Here is a 13672-nt window from a genome sequence, read left to right on the forward strand (position 1 = left end):
GGAGAGAAATGTGGTATATTAAAATGTCATCATAACATAATAAATCCTACATAGGTAAACTGGAAAGGATGAAGTATTAGGCAGATGACTGTTGGAGGACAACTGTGTGCTAATTTTCATGCCTAGCTTGGCTTAGAGAAAGAAAGAGAATTCCTTTATGAAGGCCATTTAGTAAATTTCCATTTTCCAATTTCCAGCTTCTGTTTTACAAACCCTGACTGTAGTGCTTGTTTCACACTATCATCTTCTCCAATAAACATGTGAATTAAGAGTTTATTTCTTGCATTTCTATAATATGACTCAGAAAGATTAAGGTATTAAGGCACAGGGCGGGGGGCGGGGAGCAAAAAGCTATGTTCTGGTAGAAACTACCATACTGACAAATCTTAACTTCTGTTTAAATTGAACTCCTCTGTTTATGTTACCTTTAGAATACAATCCCTTTTGCAACAATTTCCATTTGGAACTATTATATTAAAACCTAGATTGGTGTTATGAGACTATTGTCAAAGTTGATGAGTCTGTATATGAACAAACATGCAATGATTGTTCTGCTGTTTATGTTAGTAAAGGTTAATATATTGTTGAAAGCTTTCACGGCCGGAGAATGATGGTTGTTGTGGATTTTCCGGGCTGTATAGCCGTGGTCTTGGCATTGTAGTTCCTGACGTTTCGCCAGCAGCTGTGGCTGGCATCTTCAGAGGTGTAGCACCAAAAGACAGAGATCTCTCTGTGTCACAGTGTAGAAAAGATGTTGGCAGGTCATTTATATCTACTCAGGAGGCATGGGGTTGAGCTGAGTCATCCTGTAAGAGTTTCCCAGGGTGTGGAATGCTAATGGAGGGAGGCTTCACTGTACCCTGAGGAGGTTCTTTTGCATATGGATTGGTGCTTGATGTGCTAATCTTCTCTGCAGGGCTATTGTCAGGTATAGAGTGACCTGCCAACATCTTTTCCACACTGTGACACTGAGAGATCTCTGTCTTTTGGTGCTACACCTCTGAAGATGCCAGCCACAGCTGCTGGTGAAACGTCAGGAACTACAATGCCAAGACCACGGCTATTAGTAAAGGTTGCTTGATAGCAGTTAGTACAAAAATGTGGAATATTCTTTTTATTGTTAAAACTCTCCCATTCCCCTCCCAATAGGATTAATGTTCAGAATCATTAAGATCTCCTTATCTGTCAGTAACCATTTAACCTTGGGATTGCGTATGGAACTTTCAAAAGCTTTGATATTATAAAACCTGAGAGACAGGGATTTTTGTAAATAAAACTAAGCCTTGAGCAAATTCAGTGCAGATAGAACACACAGCTTACAATTACTGGCAGACAAAAGTTTCCAATTTAGTTTTTAGGTTCACCTTCATTATTGAAAAAATGTTTTTTAGATTATCTTTGAATGTCCTCTTTTAATCTTGTTGCTTCCTATGTACAAAATCTCCCCATTGTATCTAAACTGTTTAATTTGTGATATGATACCTGGATAATTTGTTATTCTGGTTTTACTAACTACATATACATACAGAGAGAGAATGATGCCAATCTGCAAAGAATGTTGTATCACCCATAACAGTATATTTTAATCTTCAGTCAGCTAGCCTTAAATACAAAAATGATGAGCTAGTATCCCTGACCTGGATAGCCTAGGCTAGCCCAGTCTCAGAAGCAAAGCAGCGTCCACCCTGATCACCTAAGACATCTAGGATAGCTATGCGAAGGCAGGCAAACTACATTTACTCATTTTTTGTCTATTGGGGTACCATAAGTGAATTGCGACTTGACAACAAAAAAGGCATCCTACTGCTAAGTAATATTCAGTGCACCTGCTTCTCTTGAGGAATATGTTGAACCAAATAATTCAAGGAGCTAGCAATAACCTATAAATCTTTAAACCACCTGGGCTCAGAATAAACCGAGACTGCCTCCATCCATAGCGTGCACAGAGAGGGGCATTCTTTGTGGCTGCCCAGCAACTCTGGGATTCTTTTCCATTGGAGGCTTGCTAAAACACAGCCAGCGAATCTTCCAGAAGTGGTACAAGAAAATGTTTAATGCAAGTGACTTTTAGTGGCCAGGAAAAGGAAAGGTATGGACAGAAAAATTAATGCATTATTACTGGCCTTCAACTCTTGTGATGAGACAGTCTATGAGATCAAAGGTGCAATAATAAACACCCTTCTAAGCTTCAATGGACTTAGAAGGATGTAACTACATTTAGGGTGGCACTGCAAATCAAGGAATGAATAAAGGAGCAATCATTTAGTAATGACTACTCATTCAAAGTGAGAGAGATTCCATCTTAGATAACCAAAGCCAGCAATTCTCAACCTTTAACTAAGGAGAAAGCAGCAACTCTATTTTGCTTATTTTGTGTCTGTCCTGATATCTGCAAGCTGCCCAGGTCCTCTGCAGTTGGGCCACCGGTTTGGCCAGCTAGACTTGGGAGTGTAGACTGGAGCCTGGAACTAGGCAGGGAGGCACAAGCTGGGACACAGGGGTTGTGCCTAGTGGACCAGTTGATCCAGCAATGCAGCCTTCTCAAGCCTCAGCTGAGAGGTAATCTGACTCAGCTGCATCTGCTGGCAGGTGTTGAGGCTCCTGAGACTGAGCTGTGCCTTGGCCAACATCTTGTGAAGCAGTGCTACTCTCAGAGCCCTGCTGTGGGTCCAGGCTGGGATTACATGCTGCCGGTCTGACACTTCTCTTTTGTTTTATCTCAGCCCAGGTTTCTGCTGACACCGCTCTTGCAGAGTGGGAATGGGTCCTGAGGGACTACAGGCCCAGGTTCACATCCTGGCTGGCAGTGGCCTAGTGGTCATCTTTGAGGCTGGTGACAAGGTCTCCCTGGTAAGGTGGCATCTTGTGCTGCCGGTGCATGGTCAGCAGGTGTTGCTTCAGTGTCAGTCCCTCCCTGATTCTTCTTGTCCTCCTGGTTCCCTGGCCTTGCCTCCTCAGGCTCTGCCTTTGAACTCTCCAAGTCACAGCTAGTCAGAGGGCTGGTCAGAGGGGGTCATGACAATGTCTGACTCAAAGCCTGTAAATGAAGCCCCAGTTTAATAAGCTGAGTTCAGGCACTAAGAATATGTATTTTTGGCATACATAGCAAGGCAAAAGAGAGTGTGAAGGCAAGTGGAGGTCTATTCATTAACTGCCCTGAGATATTGAGGCAAGAAAGTATTCTTGCTTGATATCAATATTCTCCCAACAGTTCTTTCATTTGGGCAGACAGAAGTTTGGGCAGACAGGCAAAAACTCTGCTGCCATCACACAGTAGACTTAATTCTTGACACCTGGCAACCCTGTGGTTTGTTGTCTATGGCCTTGTTTAAGCGACAGTACATTAGCAGAAACTGGATAATTGCATCCCCAGAGTTGAAGCATCTTCTTGCATGGGACATTGCTGCCCAAACCGATGGCTGCCCTGACCACCAGACCATCAGCAATAGAGGGGAGTGAAGTACAGTTGCTGTAACTGAACAATTACCATTCACTACCAAATGATTTTATTCCTGATCTTTATATTGTGGGCTTTATTATTAAATATCTATGTTACTAATGGGTTTAGGTTCCATTCTGGTGTGTGAGAGAGGCAGAATATTTTTAATAATCACCACCACCACCACCATAAACAACAACAATAACAACAACGGGTTTTTCTAGAGACAAAAACAAGCTTACATTTGCAAGGAAAAGATACAATGGTAACACTGAATAGAAGATACTACAATAACTATTTGTCTTAAAAGAGGTTAATTTAAGTTGCCATCAATATGAATTTTTCTTTCCATCAAAAAAACAGGGAGAACATAGAAATATATGTCTGGATTCTTTGAAGGACTGGATGTTAATTGACAAACTTAAGCCAGACATACATGCCTTAGTAACATCCAGACTTAACTTGACTATTGTAAAGCATGGGGCTGACCCTGAAGATGGCTGCCCCCGATTCAAAATACAGAGGCGAGGTCCTTTACTCAGACATGCTGCTGTGATCATAAGAAGCCAAAATTATGTTTATCAGACCAACCCTGTGTACAACTGCTGGAATATATAGCATTAAAAGCTTAGATCAATTACAGTATAACCACTACCGTGCTAGTTCTTGCCCACATGGCCAATCACAATCTTGGAAAAAAAGTCAGCCTGCTCCTCGCTGCCACCAGAAACATTCCTTGTAAGAACACATCTGAGCATCATGCTTCAGTGCTATTTTCAAGCTCTGTGTGCACTGCACACTAGGCATTTTTCAACACGGACTGTAAAGAGAAAGACAAGCCTGTGAAAGTATGTGGGGTCTCCTGGAGAGAAAGCCTGTGGAAATACATGGGGTCTCCTAAAGACTGCCTTGCTATCCATCTGGGGTGAGGAGAAGCTTCAGGGTGTTTCTCATAATCCATGCCCTCATGTCCTATACAGCATGCCTTCCAGAGAAACTGGCATGGCCACAGAAATTTGTGAGGGCTTGATCATACAGGAGTCTTCCATTACCATTCAAGTGTTTAAAAACACACAAACGCACATGGTGGTTTGCAGGAAAGGCATCACTACACACAAAGAGAAGTGCCAATTGACCCTGCCCCCTCCACAGAGTTGCAAATCTCCACTGCAACATATATTCGAGCATCTGTGGCAACTAGTGGGGAATCTGGATAGATATTTCTTTATCTTATGGTCCTAGGGTATTATTTGCTGTAGCTGTATTGATATTTTGTAGTCCATGGAGAGTATGGAGTCGACATCAACTGTCTATTTTATTTATTTAATTATAAATTGCTGAGTTGCAATAAACTTTCTACTACTATTGATATAAAATTCATTTATGGTCTTATTAGCAAGCAATCCTCTTCTTCCTCAGCTGGTAGAAGCTAGCTTAAAAAAAATTAAAAACATTTTCAAATGTTTCAATTAAGCAAAACATTCCATTTCAGTAAAAACACAGAGGAGAATCAAACTTTCTGGGCAGTGATCAAACGTATTTGCAATCAAAATGTCATTGCTCAAGAGGAAGGAGAAGAAAATTATCAGTACGATACGAGAAGATGATAAGCTATTAAGTGATCAAGTCGCTATTAGTAGAGCCTTTTTTAAATTTTATGCAAAATTATACCAAAAAAAAGAGGTGAACAAAGATTCAATAGCGGAATATTTAGATAAGATGAAACTTCCGACACTCTCTGAAGAATGGAAAGAGAAATTGAATAAGGAAGTGACAGAAGAAGAAATAAAAGAAGCTATTCAATCAACGAAATTGGGGAAGGCGCCAGGCCCGGATGGACTAACGGCAAAATTGTATAAAATAATGGGCCAAGAATTGGCACCTCTCCTGAAAGAGGTGAGGAATGGTGTTATGCAGGATCAAGAGATTCCTGATTCTTGGAAGGAGGCTAACATATCATTGATTCCAAAAGAAGGACAAGATTTGACTAATGTTAAAAATTATAGACCAATTTCATTGTTGAACAATGATTATAAAATATTTGCAAAGGTGTTGGCGGAAAGAATTAAAGGATGGATGTCGGAATTTATTGCAGATGAACAAGCGGGATTTTTACCTAATAGACAAATTAAAGACAATCTGAGAACAGTAATAAATGCTATTGAATATTATGATAAGCATTGTGATAAGGAGGTTGGTTTCTTTTTCGTAGACGCAGAAAAAGCATTTGACAATTTGAACTGGGACTTTATGTTCGCCACCATGGAAAAGCTGCAAATGGGAGAAAAGTTCATACAAGCAGTTAAAGGAATTTATAAAGACCAAAGTGCAGCGATTGTAGTGAATGACGATTTGACAAAAAAACCGAAAATAAACAAAGGCACAAGGCAAGGCTGCCCATTGTCTCCATTGCTGTTCATATTGATTTTGGAGATATTGATGATTCAGATACGAGAGGATGACACAATCCGAGGTATAAAGATAAGAGAGTTTACCTACAAGGTCAGAGCATTTGCGGACGACATAATGTTGATTGTAGAGGATCCAATTGACAATATGCCAAAGGTAATAAAGAAGATAAAGGAATTTGGAGATCTGGCTTGTTTTTTTGTAAATAAAAAGAAGTCGAAGATACTATGCAAAAATATGACCAAACAGAAACAACAAGAACTGATGGAATTAACGGACTGCGAGGTAACAAACAAAGTAAAGTATTTGGGAATTGAACTAACCGCAAAAAATATAGACTTATTTAAGAACAACTATGAGAAATTGTGGATACAAATAGAGAGAGATTTGATAAAGTGGAACAAGTTGAATTTATCATGGCTGGGCAGAATCGCGACAATAAAAATGAATGTTCTACCTCGTGTGATGTTTCTGTTACAAACGATTCCGATTATTCGAGACTCTAAACAATTTGAAAAATGGCAAAGAAAAATTTCGAATTTTGTGTGGGCAGGCAAGAAACCACGTGTTAAAATGAAAGTGTTACAGGATGCGAAAGAAAGAGGTGGCTTGCAACTGCCCAACTTAAGACTGTATTATGAAGCAATTTGTTTGACATGGATAAAGGATTGGATAACGTTGAAAAATCGCAAGCTTCTGGCATTGGAAGGTTATAAGAAAATATTTGGATGGCATGCATACCTATGGTACGATAAAATAAAAGCGGACTCTCTGTTTCTGCATCACTATATTAGAAGAAGCCTCTTCACAATCTGGAAGAAATATAAGATGTATCTGGAAGATCAAATCCCCTCTTGGGTGGTCCCGTATGAAGTAATAGACCCGAGAACTGTCGAGAATGAACAGCAACGTTTAACTTATAAGGAGATAACACAAATACAATATTCAACATTAAGAATAAAGTCACAAGAAGAATTGTCTCCTTGCTATAGTTGGTTTCAATACAGACAGATAAGGGATCTTTATAAATCGGACTGTTCAAGGGGAGGAATAAGAATGGAAAATACAGAATTGGAAGAAGTAATGCTACAAGAAGGCAAGAAACAAATCTCAAAGATCTATAAGATACTTCTAAAATGGTACACTGAGGATGAAACAGTGAAAGTACAGATGGTGAAGTGGGCAATAAATTTTCATAAAGAAATAGCAATGGAGGCATGGGAGCACTTGTGGAAGAATACAATTAAGATTACAACGTGTACGAATATTAAAGAAAATGTATACAAGATGATATACAGATGGTACCTAACACCGAAGAAAATTGCGCTGGGGAACGCTAAAATGTCAGATAAGTGCTGGAAATGCAAAAAGCACGAAGGATCATTATACCACATGTGGTGGACTTGTGAAGTAGCGAAGCAGTACTGGGGAGATATAATAGAAGTAATTAATGAGGTGTTACAAACCCAAATAAATAAGAACCCAGAACTGCTGCTACTAAACTTGGGAATGGAGAATGTTCCAGTGCAAAATAGAACATTGTTATTTTATATGACATCTGCAGCAAGATTACTGTATGCGCAGAAATGGAAAGTGCAAGAAGTACCTACTGTAGAGGACTGGATTTACAAATTGCTGTACATGGCAGAGATGGATAAAATGACAAGAAAACTTAAAGACCTGGATCCGGGACAGTATTTGGCGGACTGGGCGAAACTGAAACAATTTTTGGAAAAAAAATGGGATGTGAAAGGAGAACTGTGGCAGTTTGAGAACTTTTGAAATAAGACATTTCAAACAGAAGAGAGAAGTGACTTTACCATTAAGAATTTATATCTATTTTAATCTAAGCTTGGATTATAACATAGCAGAAGAGGGGTGAAATTTAGAACTGATTTTTTAAAGAATAAGATAGGGAGGTTAGGATAAGTAATACCTTTTTCAGAGCATATGAATAAGGGAATAGTTAAATAAATATACTGATGGGGCATACTATATATACTATTATGTTAGTAGATCAGATTGTATATTATATAATGAATGTGCAGTATGGTGTTGTGTGCTGTGCCACACTGGTGGCAGGGCGCACAGTAGGGGTGTTAATACATATTATAATGACGGTAGTATATTTTTTTTTTTTAAATTTTTATTATTATTACAATTAAACCATTACAACATACCAACAAACACTTATGAATCGAAACATTAACCATTACAAAACTATTTTGATACAGGAGGGAGATAGGTACATACAGTCAAATATTATATAGTTTGACAAGGCATCTAAGTTAAAGCATAAAAGTTCTAGAGAGAGTAATTGTTTGAAGTATTTTTGATTTAGGTTGAATATTATTTGTATCAACATATTCAAAAAAAGGAAGCCATTTCTCCAGAAACTTGGAGTTTGCAGGAAACTGTTCAGCTATGTATAAATCGTTATGGGTTTTTTCCATTATAAAGTGATTCCATACTTTTTCAAACCATGAATCTATGGAGGGTGCATGATCTTTCTTCCAGACCAGCGCTATCTCAGTCTTTGCTACTACTAAAAGAGTTGCAATCAATTCTTTTCTAATCATAGGTATAGGTAATTCTTCCCACTGATCTAAAAAAAGAATTTTAGGGTCGAAGGGGACTTCATATCCTGTAATAATTTTGATTAAATCAATTACTTTCTCCCAATATCTTTTAATGATAGGGCATCCCCACCAACAATGAGCAAACGTACCCACCTCTCCACAGTTTTTCCAGCATTTTGGGGAAGCTGATGGGTATATATAGGATAGTTTCTTGGGCGTGAGATACCACCTATGAATAATTTTAAACGTTTGGAATTTAGTTAAGGTAACTTTTGATCTGAATATAACTGAGGTCCAAATCTTGTTCCATGTCTGAGGTGATTGTTCTACATTGCAATCTTTAGCCCAGCTAGATTGACAAAGAATTTGCTTTTTATTCTGTGTATTCAGCAATGTAGTGTATAATATGGATATCATTCCTTTCTTTTGAGTTGTATAAGATCGTAATATCATTTCAAATTCCGTCAAGGGAGTTTTCATTATTGATTTTATACCTATTTGTTCCATCATGTTTTTAATCTGTAAATATCTAAACCACACCAGCTTTTGCTTTAAATTGTCTTCAATTTTTGATTTTTCCATCAGGCCTGAATTTGTAGCAATATCAATTAACTTTGTCATTTTAGCCTGTTGGAATAGTTTTATAAAATCTGCTTCTTGACCTGGAGGAAACCAAGATTGATTAAGGAATGAGGAAAATCTGGATTTTTCTGGGATGAGTTTAGTCCTGAATTTATCCCATGTCTGCAAAATTGCTGATAAAAACATATTTTTGTTAATGTTTTTGGGTCTATTTGTTTGTTCCATATTAAATCATTAAAAGAGAATTTATTTAGATAAGTATTAAAGAGGGTGAGCCATTCTGCTGTAGTTTCCACGGAGATGAGTTGGAGTAAGTTTAGAAGTCTAATTGCTGCTTGATATAGATTCAAATCTGGATAATTGAAGCCTCCATCTTTAGATTTTCTTCTCAACGTGGAAAATGAGATTCTTGGATGTTTATTTTGCCATAAAAAACTATTGATCATTGTTTGCCATTGGATAATTAGTTTTATAGGAATTATTACTGGAATTGCTCTAAAAATAAAAAGAAATTTGGGTAATATAAATGATTTTATTAAATGGAACCTATCATACCAGTTAAGTTTTAGTTTGTTCCAATTGATAATTTCTATTTTAATCTGGTTTGCTATTCTTTGGTGGTTTAATTTAATGAGGTCATTTAATTTGGGAGTAATGTTGATGCCGAGGTAAGTAAGATAATTTGAAGCCCATTGATATTTATACTGTTTACAAATTAGTTTTTCAGTATTTTTAGAGAGGTTAATAGAAAGGATTTGTGATTTGGATTGATTTACAATCAGGCCCGATATAGTACCAAATTCCGTTAGCAAGGGGTGAAGATGTGTCAAAGAGGTTGTTGGGTTAGTTAAATAGATTAACATATCATCAGCGAAAAGCGAGATTTTATAAGAGCTACCTTTAATGGGGATTCCAAATATATTTTCATTTTCCCTTAATGCAATTGCAAAAGGTTCCAAAGCTATGGCAAAAAGCATGGGAGATAGCGGACAACCCTGTCTAGTGCCTCTGTTAATTACAATTTCTCCTGAACGTAAACCGTTCAGTCTAATGTTAGCTGTAGGTTGCAGATATATAGCTCCTATGGTGTTTAAAAATTTTTCACCAAAGCCTAGGAATTGAAGGGTACTACTTAAATATTGTTTCTCAACCGAATCGAAAGCTTTTTGAATATCTAATGAGAGGAACAGTGCTTCAGTGCTGTTGTTTTTGCAATGCTCAATTAGGTTTAGCGTTTTATATATATTATCTGTGATTTCTCTTTTGGGTATAAAACCTGCTTGATTATTATGAATATATTTGCTTATGAATGAGTTTAAGCGTCGAACTAGGATTGATGTAAATAATTTATAATCATGATTGAGAAGTGATATTGGTCTATATGATTCAGCTTTTGTTGGGTCTTTTCCTTGTTTATGTATAACTACTATATCGGCCATGTTCCAAGTAGGGGGTAGTTTACATTCATCCAAAACTAAATTGCAAGTATTAGTTAGATGCTGAGCTAGTAAAATAGCATATTTTTTATAAAACTCTGATGGGTATCCATCAGGTCCCGTGGCTTTATTGTTTTTAGCTAACTTAATTGCTTCTAGGGTTTCCTGCAGGGAGATAGGTTTTTCTAAAAGTAATCTATGATTTTCTTCCAATTTCTTTACATTTTTAAGTGAGTGTAAAAAATCCATAATCTTAATTTGTTTGGGGTTTGTTGATGAATACAAATTTGTGTAGAATTTTTTAAATACTTGCAAAATAGTTTGGGAATCGTGACAATTTGCTTTATTTTCATCTTGGAGTAGATGAATATTATTTTTCAGATTCTTCTGTTTTATTTTATTCGATAGAAATCTTAAGGCTTTAGGGGTATTAAACCAATATCTTTGCTTAGATTTAATTAAACTTCTATGTACATTATTGCTGTCAATCGCTTCTAAAACTTTACGTTGGGTGGTTAATTTTTGGTATATTTTTTTGCTTCCTGTCAATTTATGTTCTTCCTCCAAATTTTTAATTGAGTTTACTAAATCCTGTCTGTGTTTTAATTTTTCTTTGTTTATGCTCGCTGAGAGCGCTATAATATGCCCTCTTGATACTGTTTTAATCGTATCCCAGAGTATATTAGCCTTTATTTCTTCAGAGTTATTATCAGCTATAACTCTCTCTAAAATTTTTTCTATTTCTTTGGCTGCTTGGTGGTTATAAAGTAAGTGTTTCGGTAAGCACCATTGTTTGGGGCACTGTTTTTGTATTTCTGATGCTATTAATACATTGACCCAGGAATGGTCCGAAATTAAACATGGTCCAATTTGGGAGTCCACCGCTTGCTCAAGTAATGAATCAGTAATCAAAATAAAGTCAATTCTAGTATATGTGTTATGCCTTTGAGAATAATAAGTATAATCCTTTTCTCCTACATGTAGATGCCTCCATATATCAATGAGATTATGTCTTTTTAAGATGGATTGCAGTTTTGTTTTCTTGTTCTTTTTGGTAGAATTTTTTTCAAAATGTGTTCTATCCCATTTATAATCCATTATATAATTTAGGTCCCCCCCTACTATAAGATGACCTTCTTGAAATTTCTCCAGTTTTCCTAATGTTTCTTCTATAAAATTTAATTGTTGATTGTTAGGAGCATAAATGGATGCGAAGGTATAGTTATGCTCTTGAATTGAACCTTTAACAAAAATGAATCTCCCTTTAGGATCTTTGAAAGTTTTTTTATGGTGAAATGAAAGATCCTTTGCAAATAGTATTGCGACACCCCTTGATTTTGAATTACCAGCTGCATAATATTGTGACTGGATCCAGTTTGCCTTTAATATATCTATGTCATTATTTTTAGCATGAGTTTCCTGTAGAAAAATTACTTGAGATTTAGTTTTGGCCAACAAAGAAATAACTCTTCTTCGCTTTACAGGGTTTCCCAGACCTCTTACATTCAGAGTGGTTATTTTGAATTTAGAAGCCATGATTAGAAATATATAAGACTGCCTGTCCTATAAAAGATAAATTTCAATTAACAACAATAATATCAAACAGTAAAAAGCCTGCAAATTGGCACTTTGTTTTAATTCCACACTCTTAAATCACAAATCCTTATAGCTAGACCCTTATATCTTATCTATAATAATTTTTTTTGTTTATTTTTATTTTATTTATATCTATACACACACACACATACACACCTATATATATATCTATATATATCTATATACATATATATATATATACACATATATTTCCTTTTGTTTGTTAGTTTGTTTATTTGTTTTAGGGAATTTTCCCTTATCAATATCCTTATAAAGTATAATTAACTTAGTAGATATATAAGTTTTGTAAACTTTCCTTATAGAATTATTACCTCCTGTATTATACTACTCTGTACCACCCTTCCCTTCCTTCCCTTAATTGTTTAAATATGCGTCTGTAATAAGCTTAAATCCTTAAGATCTCCTCTTCCCTCCCCTCCCTTTATCCCTAAAATATCAAATATCCTTATAAACACACTTATCTAAATAACACTTTAACAATCTAACGATCAATTTACTTGTTGCCAATTATACAAGGCAAAATTTCCCCCCTCCCTTCCCCTCCCCTTTCCTACCCCTTAAAGTATTAACCAGAGTTACAATTAACCTTAAGCAACTTAAACACTTTTAACAAACTACTGCCAAAACCAATAGATTTGTAGAACTTACAAACTGGGTCGTTGTGTTCACGCCACAGTTTTGGAAACTAAATTCCCAAGTGTAAAGTTCTATATATGAGGAGCAGTGCTGAGACTCCTGCCCCCCCCCAACCTCCCTTGTATAGTGCATAGCATAAGAGACATAACCATAATTGCTCAATAAGTTGGAACCGTTTATCTTCGTTCTTCTGTCAGGCGTTCCGTATCGGAATTTTACTCCCTTTTTGGGGAGAGAGTGAGTCTGTTGATTTTCTTTTTTGATTTAGCTTGCTTGTCTCCATGGGTTCTTCCACACCGATTCTGTTCAGAAGCTCAGTTCCTGTGTTTAGATCCGTCGCGACGTGATGTTTACCATTCAGGATCACTAAGATTTTAATATGATTTAGCCATTTGTATCTTATGTTTGCTCTTCTCAGGGCGTCTGTAATGGGTTTTAATTCTCTCCGTATTTGTAGAACTTCCCTTGGCAAGTTTGCATATATTTGCACTGGAGTGCCATTAAACAGTATCGATCCAGATATTTTAGCAGTCTCTATTATTTTCCTTCTTACATCTTGATCAGGTATTTCTATGATGATATCTCTTGGCAAAGAGTTATTTCTGTGCTGCCTAGGTGTTCCAAGCCTATATGCTTTAGTAATGATGGGGGTCATTTTTTCTTTTAGTTCCAGGTGCTTAACAAGCCAGTTTGTGAGTGTGGGAATTAAGTCTTCCTTTGGCAAAAAAGGATCATTTATTCCCCTCAGCTTCAGATGATGTTGCCTTGCTTGGATTTCCAAATTTATTATTCTTTCTTGCTGATTACTAATGGCATCATGAATCTTTCCCATCTCCGTTTGTGTAATAGAGCTCATCTCCAAAGCTTTATCAGCTTTCAGATTCGTTGCTTGTAGGTTCAATTTAATATCTGCCAATTGTGCAGTTAAAGGGGCAAGCATTTTAGACATGTGGTCCACTATGTCCGATTTTAGT

At 36.6% G+C, this 13672-nt stretch overlaps 1 protein-coding gene across 1 annotated transcript in view; it reads right to left on the reverse strand.

The window, feature by feature from the left end:
• Positions 1–13672, reverse strand: part of SMYD3 (SET and MYND domain containing 3) — a 714934-nt gene that overhangs the window by 637414 nt on the left and 63848 nt on the right. The window lies entirely within an intron of this gene.

Source organism: Eublepharis macularius, chromosome 1 (assembly GCF_028583425.1).
Source record: "Eublepharis macularius isolate TG4126 chromosome 1, MPM_Emac_v1.0, whole genome shotgun sequence".
In the NCBI taxonomy this organism is placed as follows: Eukaryota; Metazoa; Chordata; class Lepidosauria; order Squamata; family Eublepharidae; genus Eublepharis; species Eublepharis macularius.